This window comes from Accipiter gentilis, chromosome 6, assembly GCF_929443795.1.
Source record: "Accipiter gentilis chromosome 6, bAccGen1.1, whole genome shotgun sequence".
NCBI classification, from domain to species: Eukaryota; Metazoa; Chordata; class Aves; order Accipitriformes; family Accipitridae; genus Astur; species Astur gentilis.
In genome coordinates this window covers 8,667,141-8,679,326 of record NC_064885.1, presented here as the reverse complement: position 1 = coordinate 8,679,326, position 12,186 = coordinate 8,667,141, and the positions used below count along the sequence as shown (strand labels likewise).

The window sequence follows — 12,186 nt, the reverse complement described above, 5'->3', positions numbered from 1 at the left end:
ACTTTTGCAATCTGCTCATAGAGAATTTGGGAAGGTGAAGCATGTAAGTTATCAGTTCCCTACTTTTTCTTTTCCTACCATTTGTGCTGGGAGGTTTTTAAGAAAGTGAGTAGTAAGATTGCTGGGTTTTTTATGCCACTAAAAATTCTCGTTGCAGTCTTTTTGCCATTATTCAAATATTAGCCATGACAGATGGCTACGAATTTGACAAAGAAATGTACACCCAATTTCTCAAGCACGTTGCCAAAGCATGGACGCGGTATAACAACGTTGGCCTCAACGGGTTTTAGTACTTCTGAAACCTTGGTTTTATCTTGCCAAAAAGGAGCCACTGGGTGGAGCTGCAAGTCTGTGAGACAGGTACCCTCTCCTCAGGAGTTCAAGTGTTGCAACTGCTTTTGCTTTAGCTGTTTTTAAAAGAATTGAAAGACTTGCACAGACAGCAGGGCTGATGGATGGGGTGGGGGTATCTGACCATCTGGGTTTGGCCTCACTCTGTGGCATTTGGAGTTTTGGACTTCCCTCGGCTGGCTGGATGCAACCCATCATTTTATCTTCATGTAGTCATGTAATCAAAAAGACCGAGGAAATTATTTTTCCACTCAGAACTCATTAAAAAAACCCAGAAGTTTGCTTTCTATTTTTAAAAATAGAATTAAATATGGCACTCTGACCTTTGAGAAAACTTGCCTAAGTATAACGAGCTGATGCTTTCAGTCCCATTCAGAGCCCTTGGTATATTCCTCTGTGGGATTTGGAGCTGCTGAAGATATCAGATGGGACAGTTGTCAAGCCCCAATACTCTCCCAGAGATCAATGCTTTACAAGCTTGCCTGCTTTCAGAAACCTTGCTGGGAATCTCATCATGCTTTTGTTCCTGTCCTGCTCATCATCACCTATGGTTTTGATGCTTATCAGGATGCAGATGACATGCAGGATAAGGAGCAGGGATTTTTAAAGCTAGTTAAGTGCAGGGTTTTTCAAAAGGATCTGAATTAGCTGGCTGCTTAGCTTTTTTTATATCTACCCACCTCCTAAGCTTTGACAAAAGCAAGGAGAGGATTCCCTTTCCCTGCTCGTGGTAGAAGTGAGGGAAAAAGTTAGACAGCAAAGCCTCTGTGCTGTTTTCCAAAAAGATGAGTAAGCTTCCTTTGGCTGCCCTGCATTTTGGCTCCTCCAAGCTAATGCTGCTGCAGACTTCCTGTTAGATCCTTGATTTTATCAGATTATAACTTGTTTTCTCCTGGCAATGCTTTAATTCTTTCTACTGCACTGGGTTGTCATTGGCTTTTCTTTTCAGGGTCTCAGCCCTATTATGTAACAGCTGCAGCAAAAAAAGAGAAAAGAAAAATATTTCAGATCTGTTTCTACTTCTGGAGAGGAGCCTTTGTGCACAATTACTCATCCAAGAGATTCAGCAGGTATAACTGCTTCCCCCAGGGGCTCCATTATATAATTGGATTTCAGCCATACAAATTAAATCCTATCTTACCCCTTAGTTAAGCCAGGCAGTAAGTATTTAATGCTAATATCCCTGACAACTATTGCAGGGAGAAGCAGAGATGAAGCACAGAGGAGACAGATACATGCATTCTCTACTATAGGAGCAGGGAGGATGTGCAAGGAGTGCACTGACAGAAAGACACCTGCTATATTTTAAACACAGCTAAACTTCCCCAGCACAAGCCATGGTGTCTGCTGGAGCTGTCGTCTGAGCTGGAACATGGTTCTCCCTTTGTTTTCCATCCTCCAATGTTGCCATGTGTGCACTGAGCATTCACACCCCCCCAACACACACACACATACACACACACACACACACACACACTTCAAAGAGCCACATGCCTAACCCTGTTTGAGTTTCTATGGAAGTCTCTGTTCTTGTGCAATGTCTGAAGGAAGCGAGTTTAGTAATATTAAAACTCAAGCCAAACACACAAACCAGCAAAGAATCCCCAAATTAAAAAGAAAATCTCAACTGAGTTACTCATTCATCTGCATTTTCTGTTGCGTTCTGTCTTCTCCCGGCATGTTTCTTTTAGACAAAGCCCTCTGGGCAGAGACCATCTCTTTTGGTGTCTGGTACATCAGTCACATAGTTAGTACATAGTAATAAAGGAAAATAGATTCATGGTAGGAGTTAAACCAGTCGGTCTGGTACTGTAATTGGAACATAATCTCATATTGACAGTATTTAACACAGGATGCGCAGGGAACAGATGGCAGCATGCCAGGCCTCAATTGTTCTGCAAATATTGGAAAGCGATTTTCCAAGTCCAGCCCCTGAACCTCATCTCCAAAGTCAGAAGCTTTGCTTCCCCAAATGGTCCTAGATCCACTCACTAATCCTGGTTAAAGGCCAACATACCCATGCGCTCCCGAGTTTGCAGACAACCTGGCTAGCAGTGTTTCTATTGCTAACTATCTTATGAATGCTTAAAAAGAGATTTGAAAAAGCAGCAAAGGCAAAAGTCTCCAACACCCATCGGTACAAACACTCCCAAACCTCTCGATACACTTGCGAGCCTTTCCCTTCCAGACAGAGATCTTGCCTGTGACACAAGACGTGAACCCATGTGCACCTTCAGCGCCAGGGATACCCACCAGCTGATACGGTGGTCTGCTGCTTCATTCAACTCCAAAATCTTCAGTCATACAATGAACTCAACAGAGCATAATGGCAATACAGAGTTGTTCCTTTCTCTAAGCCTAAAATGCTGAGCTAAAGCAGGTGAAAGGAGAGGAAGCACATTTATGCCAAAGAAATGTCTTACAGTATGGAGAGAGACAGCGTAAGTGCAGACACACACTCAGCTTTCCAAGGGTATGGGAGAAGTATACCACGCTTCTTACATCTGATACAGGAAGTTTAAATTGATTTTTCTCTATTTCAGCAATTAATTCCCATTAATCAACTTACTGTACAATGCTGCACTATAATTCACAAGTTTTATGTATTATATGAATAAAATTACACATATATTTTTATGCGATTTTCATTTAATTGAATTCCAAGGAGATTTATCTGCTGGGTTATTAATAAATCTTAATATGGCCTATAACACTCAATTGATATTTAATTAACCTGCAATAACTGCCTTGTAAAATGTAAATTAAATGCTTTATTTTTCCAGGCATATAACCTTAAATCAAATTCTTCATTCTACCAGCAAAGCAAAAAGGAGTGGGGAAAAAAACAAGATTGCAGGCAACCAAACCTTAAACCTGAAAATATTTGATGTTTAAAGAGGTGCAGACTGGAAACTGGATCCATGCTTTGTAATCAGTTCTTCTCCCGAGGAAGTACTTTTCCACTGTCTCCCCACCTTTAAAGATCACAAGAATTTGGGTGGATTTAGATGAAACACCAAAATCTCAGGAGGCTTGAAGAGAAACAAGAGGCGCCCATTATTAATAAGAAGGTTGCAAATTCCCATAGGTATTGTGGTATTTGGCATTTTTCTTAAACTCTTGGCTCCTAGAGTCACATTATTAAATGAGAATGTCAATTTTCATTTAAAAATAAAAAAAGGAAAGATGTTAAAGCCCTTTGATAGGGGAAGAAGTTTGCAAACCTGAATGTCAAAGGCATGAGAACTAAGAGACAAAAATACATAAAATCTGATCCTTATCTTTAAAAGTATCAGAACTTTTTGAGAGACTTGAGATGTTTGAAAACTGGGAGGTGGCAACAAACGATCAAAACAGCCTTTACAAGAAAAGATGAGAACAGTCCAAATTATATTTTAAGATCAAACTGTTCTCATCCCCCTCCCCTAGCAATTTACATAGATCTACATTAAATACTGCAAACTACAACAACAACTATTTCCGATTTCAAAACTAGGATAGCTAGTTACCTTTGCAAAGTGATTTGAAAACTTCAGGAGAGTATGACTCTAAAATTGATAAGCCTATAAAGTTTTACTGCCATAGCATCTAAACTTAGTATATCTTTCTTTTTGTAATGCATGGAGTGGCCAATCTGTCTTACAACATTTTATTAAATAAGGTATTTCCACCAAAGGACGGTAACCCTTACCGTCTGTAATCTGTCTGCATTAGATCACTTTAAAGGGTATTAAATGAAAATCAAAAGTTAAATGTACCATGGATTTTAAAGGTGTCACAGCATGGAAGAATAAAAATGAAGAGAATGGATTCTGACTTGCAATGAATGAATGGAAATAAATCCAGATCTTCTGTAATGGAAAGCCTGTCCTCCCTTGCTGTTCATCCTCTCCAGTCACTCATTCGCCACCCGGCTTGCATAAACTACAGCCAGTGAACCCCACTCAGCCTAACCAAGTGCAGTAATTCTGCCCAGGAGCTCACGAGACCGAGGGATTTCTTAAACGGCTCCAGCGTGCCACGTAGCAGGAGGGTACGTGATCCTGCCATCCCGTAGTTACTCAAGGGCTCATGTGAATTGTATTGCTTAGAAAAGCATTGCTGACTAGCCCAAATTTTGCCACTCACACTTTGCAAGCACCTTCACTGCTTCAGAAGAGGAGTACCCGGAGCGGGGAGTCAGCAGATGCAAGTGGCCTCATGCTCGCAGTAATTGACTGGAATTTTGCAGACCTGGGTTTAATCCCCAGCTCCAGAATGGACTCACAGGGTAATTTACAGAGGGTTCTTCCTCTTTCTCTCTCTCTCTCTCTCTCCCCGTGTTTTATGATTTTGGCAATTGATCAGAATTAGCCTCCTCTCCTTCTCCTACCTTTCATCTTTTTAATGGAGGAGAACGTGTTCCGTAAACGTGCTGCATTGCATCTGCTGTCAGCCATTGCTTGGGGGGGGAGCTGAGTCCAGCACGAGTCTGCAGACCACAGCTCCTCCCCAGGATAGTTGCATTTTACTCTACCGGATAAACATTGACACGGTAGATTTTTTTTCCCCCTCAAAGTGGGTTTCTAACTGAGCTGAAACTAGCACAGGTCCCATTAAGGACTGACCATGGCTGACAGTTTACATTTAGTTGGGTAGCACTTTTTATCAGGCAAAGTCCTGCACCAGAGGAAGAGACACAAGAGTCCCATCTGCCCACAGACTACTCCTGACGATGCTCCTGAGAAGTAAATCACAACATGAGGAACAAATGTAATGAATCAAAATTGAGAGGCTGCAAGTCTCAAAAGTGCTTAGGACTTTGGACCTGGCAGGCTCCCCACAGAAATTTTGCCACTGAGTTGATAAAAACAGACGTGGGCCAAGTGTAGGACTGTTGGTGGCCCCTATGCAAACAGCCCGTCTCTCCAGGATGTAAGAGCAGACCCGCTATCTCCTGAATTACTTCTCTCTGCTCTGGACAACACTGGACAACAATCCACATAACTATCCTATAGTCACACCCGTGTCTAGCCCTAGTTCTAATCCCATTTATGACCATACTATCCTCTTCTTAAATCCCAGCTCCGGTCTCCTTTCCTTTGAGAAACATAGCAGGCTAAATATTCCTGACAATTCCACAATGCTCAAAGTCACCTTTTGTACAGGGCTCTCATGGTAACAGCCTCAGTGGGAAAGGAGGGAATTCACCTGCTTGGCAGATACGGCTGATAGCAAAACTGTTTCACAGCAAGTAACCAAGAAGCAAAGCATCTACAGTCCTGCTGTGGCTGATACCACTGGGAGTAATCCCACTTACTTACACAAAGATAGGTACTGACTATGGGGGATCCTTAACAGAAGACAGACACAGCAAATGCAAGCTCTGCCTTTCTCAAAATTCACATCTGGAAATGAGCAATTGAGCAAGAACCAGTCCCAGGAGAGACATCTAAATCAGCCCATCTTAATATTGGGCACATGCTCTTAACTCGCACATTGCTGTGCATTCAAATGATTAATGGTTCAATATAAAACTCACATAGCATCGTACAGTGGTACTGTAGCACATCACCTAGATCAATACACATGCCTTGCCCCAGGAGAACTGGGATTTTTAAACCAAAGAGAATTAGGTGCCAGATTTCTGTTACATTTCAAAGGGATTTAGAAGCTCTGCTCTCTCTCAGAAACCTCACCAGACTACCTTAGATGCTGTACACATGCTTGACATGACACCAGATAATGTTTGTGGGCTACGGCATAAATGGGGATTACTGCCTCTGAAAAGGAGGACTTGCTGAAGTGGCTGTGGTTTAAGAAAGGATTTGAAAGGGGAGAGAAGTACAGAGGGAAGCTGTTCTAGACAGTAAGTCACATAAGAGAAGGCTTAAAAACCAAGAGCAGGAGGAAATGAAGGAATCTGAAAAGGAAGGGATTTGGGATAAATGAGAGGAGGAGGAGGAGAAACGTCAACTAGCAGCGAAGATTACATGGGGCAACGTGTGAGCTCCTTCAGCCCTTTTTCATGGGGTGACTGGAGTGATGGGAAAGGAAAGATGCACCACTGAGCTTTTGGGCTGGCTGCAGGAGGGAAAAGGGCAACCACACAGTCATGGTGGGAATAGAGGGAATTTGGTGAAATTACAACCCAGGTTGCTCAGATCACACAGTAACTGATCGTGATAACTTGTTACAGGCAACTCCAGCAGATACAGGGATCAAAATACAGCCAGTGGGCATCCAAGCAGAGAGAGACCACTGCGGCACAGGTCAGGAGAGGAACCGTGTGGGGAGGAGCAGGAAACTGAGAGATGGTGCAGCTACACCCCGAAGCGGCAGTGGTGGAGTAGAATGGTGTAATGTTCAGTCACCAGACTGAATTAAACAGGACTGGCTCTGCTCATGGATTTTCCTGCACTAGTTTGCACTGGTTATCACAGATAAGCCACATTAATGCAACTCTGTTATGATGTTGGGAAACCTCAATAATGGAAATTAACTGCTCCGTATGGATGGATGAATGGAAGTTACACAACTGCTACCCCATTTCCAAGAGGCTCAGCAATGTTGAGTGGGTGCAGCCAAATTTAATAGCTGTTACCAAAATCAGGGAAAGGACCTCCATTCAAAAGGTAACCAGGAGAAAAGCAAGGACTTGGTAGTATTGCACAACCACAACAACTCTGGACTCACACCAACAACAGTAACTCCAATGCTGGAACAATGCACCAGCTTAGTGATTTGACATGCAGCCAAGGGGCTTACAAAATACCTCCAAACAGTTAATGCAAATCCATATTACTGGGTCTATTAATGGCCTGTCATTCATTGCCTGTCTACAGATCACTATTTTGTGCCAGTAAGCTCTAGATTTCCTTAATCAGTTATCCTTAACTGACATTTCTAACACTGGTAGGATTCCATAAGGTCCTAAATCAGGACCACCAATCTCTTTTCTACCCATTGAATCACCGTAGTATCAGACTCGCCATTCCCCCACCCTCTGGCCTCAGTTTCCTTTTCCATATAATGGGGACAAGGTCTTGTACCTTCACTGTAGCCACAGGACATAGGTGTCCAACTGTTTTCAGACCTGGACACGAGTAACTCAAGCAGACCTGTTATTTTGATTTTCTTATTGCCTTAATTAAAATTTTAAACTGATTCTTACGATCTTTCACAAACACAACAAAATGATCAAAAGCCATTTACAGCTAGTTTTAAATGTGTGCTAGACTTTACTGAAACCTGGTGTTTCTGCCCCGTTTGCAGAGGACTTGGCAGAGGGGACAGGAGAAAGACTGCATTTCCCTTGTCTCAATTCCCTTGTCTGTTAAAGTGAAACCTAAAATACTCCCCTCCATTTTGGATCAATGTCACATAACCTCATTTCCTCAGCTTAAGAAAAAGCCTTAGATTTTATATGTTGCACTAAAATATGTCAGCACCGTTAGGTTAATAAACAGTGCTAAATCAAAACCAGGCCCCAGTTCGTAGATCATATGAGCTATGTCAAACATGGGGAGTGATACCGTAGAAGAGATGTAATGGACAGCCTCCTTAGCCTGGTTTTTATGGCTGTGAAAGAGAAAAACCTGGTGTTCAGTCACTTTTCATTCACCAGAGGCTGTCACACAATCTCTCACAGCTTTTTGGGTTATGTTTATTTTTCCTGGGGTTCCCAAGAGCCCTACCTTCTGATCCCCTTGCAAAACCTCCTATGTGACTACCTAAAGGACTAACCCCTGAGTTACAGCCAAAACTTGAAGCTTTTACTGCACGTTAGACCATGATCCTTACCTGATAAATCAGAATATCCCCCATCAATTTACACCCACAGAGGAAATAATTTTCACAATTCAGAGGAACAAAGATTTGATTTTCTTCTCCGTGTTGACTTTTCCTATGTGGCAACTCTGTTAAAGCCAAGAAACTTCTCTCCCTCTCATTTCTCAGTAGGACACCCCAGCAGCTTTTAGGGCTGTAATTCAGCACCTATGTCTACCCCTGTCCAGCAGCAACACCCCCTCCCACCCCCTCTCCCCCCACAACCAGAGGGCCACACTGCAATTCCTATGGGGCTCCTGGTGAAATTAAAGGGATGAATCCCATCAGGCAATCGCCTCCTCAGAGACTGTTCTCTCTTAACCAGCATCCTCAGTTTGGGGGGAAAACAATCAGGAACGTGTCTTAGAGACTATCACACATGCTCACTCATTCAGAACTCCTACGCTCCTGATGACCAGCATGACTAGACACACGCTGAGACCCCCAAGCAGACATTTACTGTCCCTCATACCTGAAATGAGACCGATTCCTGTGTACCTTTAGAGATTAATAGTGAAAATGCTCCTCTCTCACTGCTGGAAAGAAAAGCCGTTCGTGTCATTTGATAGCGTCCAGTTTTTCCACTGAGAAAAGCAAAACCTGGAACCCACACGATGGTTCAGTTTTTCCTTTGGCAAAACCCAGCAAAACACTGCTCAGCATATATATACGCCTTTTGCTGCTGCTGCTTCTGAAACCTGTCACGGATTAACACAGTGATGCCAGCGGGCAGCCAGAGCAAGGCACAATCCAAGGCCACCTGAGTGCAGTTTGCAGGGGAACACCCAAAGCCATGGCAGAAATCACACCCTTTTGGTCCAGCTATAAATATTTGCAATGTTGCAGCAGGTCGACATCCCACCGGAGCCCCCATCTCCAGCAGGGAGAGAAGGATTGCTACCACATTGCAAGAAGTCATCCCTGTCACTTGCAACTGAAAAACAGCCACCTAAAAGTTGGTTTAAGTTCAAACTTTCAGCCTCTGCTGTAGTCAATGGAGAGAGAAATTGGCACCTATGGAGGGCCATTCATCCCATCCCAAGTGAGCTGTCTGAGACAGGTAGGGTGAATTGCTGCTGGAGGTGCCAGTATCTTTTGACAGGGACTATAAAAGGAGCCTAGATGATTATCTTGGACTAGACACCTAACTTTTAGGCAGAGTCAGTTCAGGTGAATCTTTGTTGAACTGAAATCAGTGGTGGTTTCGCCTTTGCCTTCAGTGGGGCCAGGTTTTCACCACAGCAATCTGAGTAGATTAGGAAAGAAAAACAGAAAAGGGAAACGCATCTATAAGGGAATGAAATATTTATTTCCCCCTATTCACAGAGAGCAATTAAGATATAAAGAGATTAGGGGAACTCTTCACAGACATGAAGTGGGCTTATATTGAGCAAGAAAGGAAGCTTTGGAGACTGCATGCACAACTTGAGCTATCAGCCACCCTGCCTTGCTCCTAGGAAAAGCATCATGCAAATTTTAGAAGGAAGGAATTGCGGTAGACATGCCATCTGGGAGGCTGATGGACAACAAGCTGACTAGGAATAAATAGCAAAATATAATAAATTCCAAACCATGCCAACAGCAACTGTTGTGCTATGAATTAACAGTGCTATTAAATGTTTACGCACACACTTCTGTCAGCACCTGTCAGCATTTATGCAATACATACGTTGGCAAATCTGTATTACGTTATTTCTTGCAACTGATCTGCATTAATACTGCCCGTGCACATGTTCAAGCAAATTGCTACACTTCTTTTTGACCTATCCATGTGCAAAAGGTGCAGCAGTTCACAGTATTTTATGCCTATGCAGCAAATTACGGGTTTACGTGCGAGGCAGCAGAGCAAGGCTGGGGGATAGAGGGCAGCAAAGGAAAAAGAAAGAGGAGCAGGGAAGCCCAAGGGACCTGGAAAGCCCACGGCTGAGGCAGGAGGATGCGCAAGGAGTCGGTGGTGGGCTTAGGGCAAAGCTGGGTTCACCCCAAAGCTGGCCAGAGAAGGGGAGTCACACAATAAGCCTTCCTGAGCAGGAAGAAGAGGTTAGGGGTGGGGGGAAGCCCCAAAATAGAGCCCTAAACTGCAGCTCCAATAGAAAGGAAAAATTAGTTGTCCAGGGCTCCTGCTAACATCGTGCTGCAGAGAACAGTTATGCTCTAGCCAGTAAGATGGACTACAGTGCTCCCTGCAGCCAGGTACTTAAATTAACTTTCCCCCTTGGATTCCTTCTTTTTGCTCTTTCCTCCCTTCCCCCAGCCCTGACTGCAGTAGCTGGGGTGGAGGAGATAAAAATGTATATATAATTAAGGGAGTTGCCACTTGCTAAAGCTGGAGACCTCTCGAGCAAAAGACAGGGTTTGTGGTGACAGAGCTAAATCTGGGACCCACCAATTGTTGCTAATGATGAGAGCCTGTGGTTACTGTGCCACCCAGGCAGAATCAGTGGAAAGACAAGCGTGTTGTTGCAAAAGGAGCACTTGTGCCCCACCTCTCCCCTGTGCAAGCGGATTTCTAAGGCTTGCAAACACGGGATGTTTGCAGGGCTTTGGGAGAGCTGCGCAGCTGCAGGGGGAGCGGTGGGAACCGAAGCAAGGTCCAGCAACGCAAGCTGCTGTTTGATCTGACCACTGCACGTGGATATCCTAGCTCCTTGGCCAGGGTTAATCTGAGCATGGGTCTTAAGCCAGGGGGACACGTGCTGCAGAGAAGGAGGAGACATGGAGTGCCTTCCAGGGCTGCTGCAGGACTTGGGAACTACTCCTGTTCTCTCTCTCCCTGTGTTTGTGCATAGAGACTGTGAACTTTCATCTTTTTACCCTCAATTTATTTGAAGTACCAAAAGAAGCAGCCAAAACAGTAATTTAAAAGAGCAAACCTTCAGAGTTGCTCCTCCTGGCCTGATCGAGAGAAAATTTTGTTGAAACTGAAGCCACAGAAGAATCCAAACCCAGGTGTGAACTGCAGCAAGATGCAGGACATAGGCAGAGTTATCTGATGCTCCTGACAGTTGTGTGGCACGTAACACCCCATCAAGCTCATCTTGAACTCTTGTGTTGCAAAGGCCATTTGTGCTTAGCACAGTCAGAAGGCCCACTGAAATCCAAAAATGCCTAAGATATTGTATTGCCATATTTCTGTGTGAATTAAACAGGATTTGAAGAGAGAGGGGGTGAAAGGACTTACCCTGGCCATATTTACCCTCAGTCAACCACATTCATTTGTCAAATATATTCCTATGTTTTTAAAAACACATGATTTTGATTCAAACTAAAGAAGAGGTTTTATACTTTACATTGGAATTAACATGACGAGTGATTAGCAGATCATCAAGAATAAGACTTCTCTTAATAGTACTAATAAAAAGGGAGGTATTTTTTAATGCAGTTCCTAGGATTAATAACTGCCATTCTGATAGAGTCAGAATTTCCAGCATGAGCCGTTCCCTCCATAGCCACAGGTGCAGATGGATGAAGCAGCTCAGACAAGCTGAAGTTGATCACATTTTCCATGTAAAAGGGCACAGTAATTACAACTGATGAGGGTGCTGGAGCCAAAACTCTGGGACTTGGTAGGGAAAAAAAACAGATTCATAATCAACCAGGGTAGCCACAGGAGAAGTTTTAAAATCCTAATTTAAAAACACTTAGCAGTAGCATGCTATGCTCCTACAGTTACTGAGTACTAGGACATTAGAAGAGAGGTAATAAGTGTCCCTGGAAAGTGCTGCTATTCAGGGTGACTCTTCAGCTTTACTGGGATTTCCAGTGCTCGCACATCTGAAATGCATGTTTTTTCTTCTATTTAAGGAAGGCGCAGAGTATTTTAGTGCATCTACAAGATTAAGTGGAAAAGTGAAGAGGTTGCTGTTTAAGATTCAGTTTTGAGGACTGAAGTCAGCCTGTAGGGATAACAGCTCTACGTCCCCATCCTGGAGTTAGAGCACCCTTGCAAAACAGAAACATTAAGTTTAATAATATAAGTGTGCATTTGTGTCTTTAAATAGCATGTGCTTTGCTGAAAAGGATGCA

At 43.4% G+C, this 12,186-nt stretch overlaps 1 protein-coding gene across 1 annotated transcript in view; it reads right to left on the bottom strand.

Moving 5' to 3' along the window:
• Positions 1-12,186, bottom strand: part of RABEP1 (rabaptin, RAB GTPase binding effector protein 1) — an 847,425-nt gene that overhangs the window by 293,476 nt on the left and 541,763 nt on the right. The gene's annotated exons all lie outside the window — the stretch shown is intronic.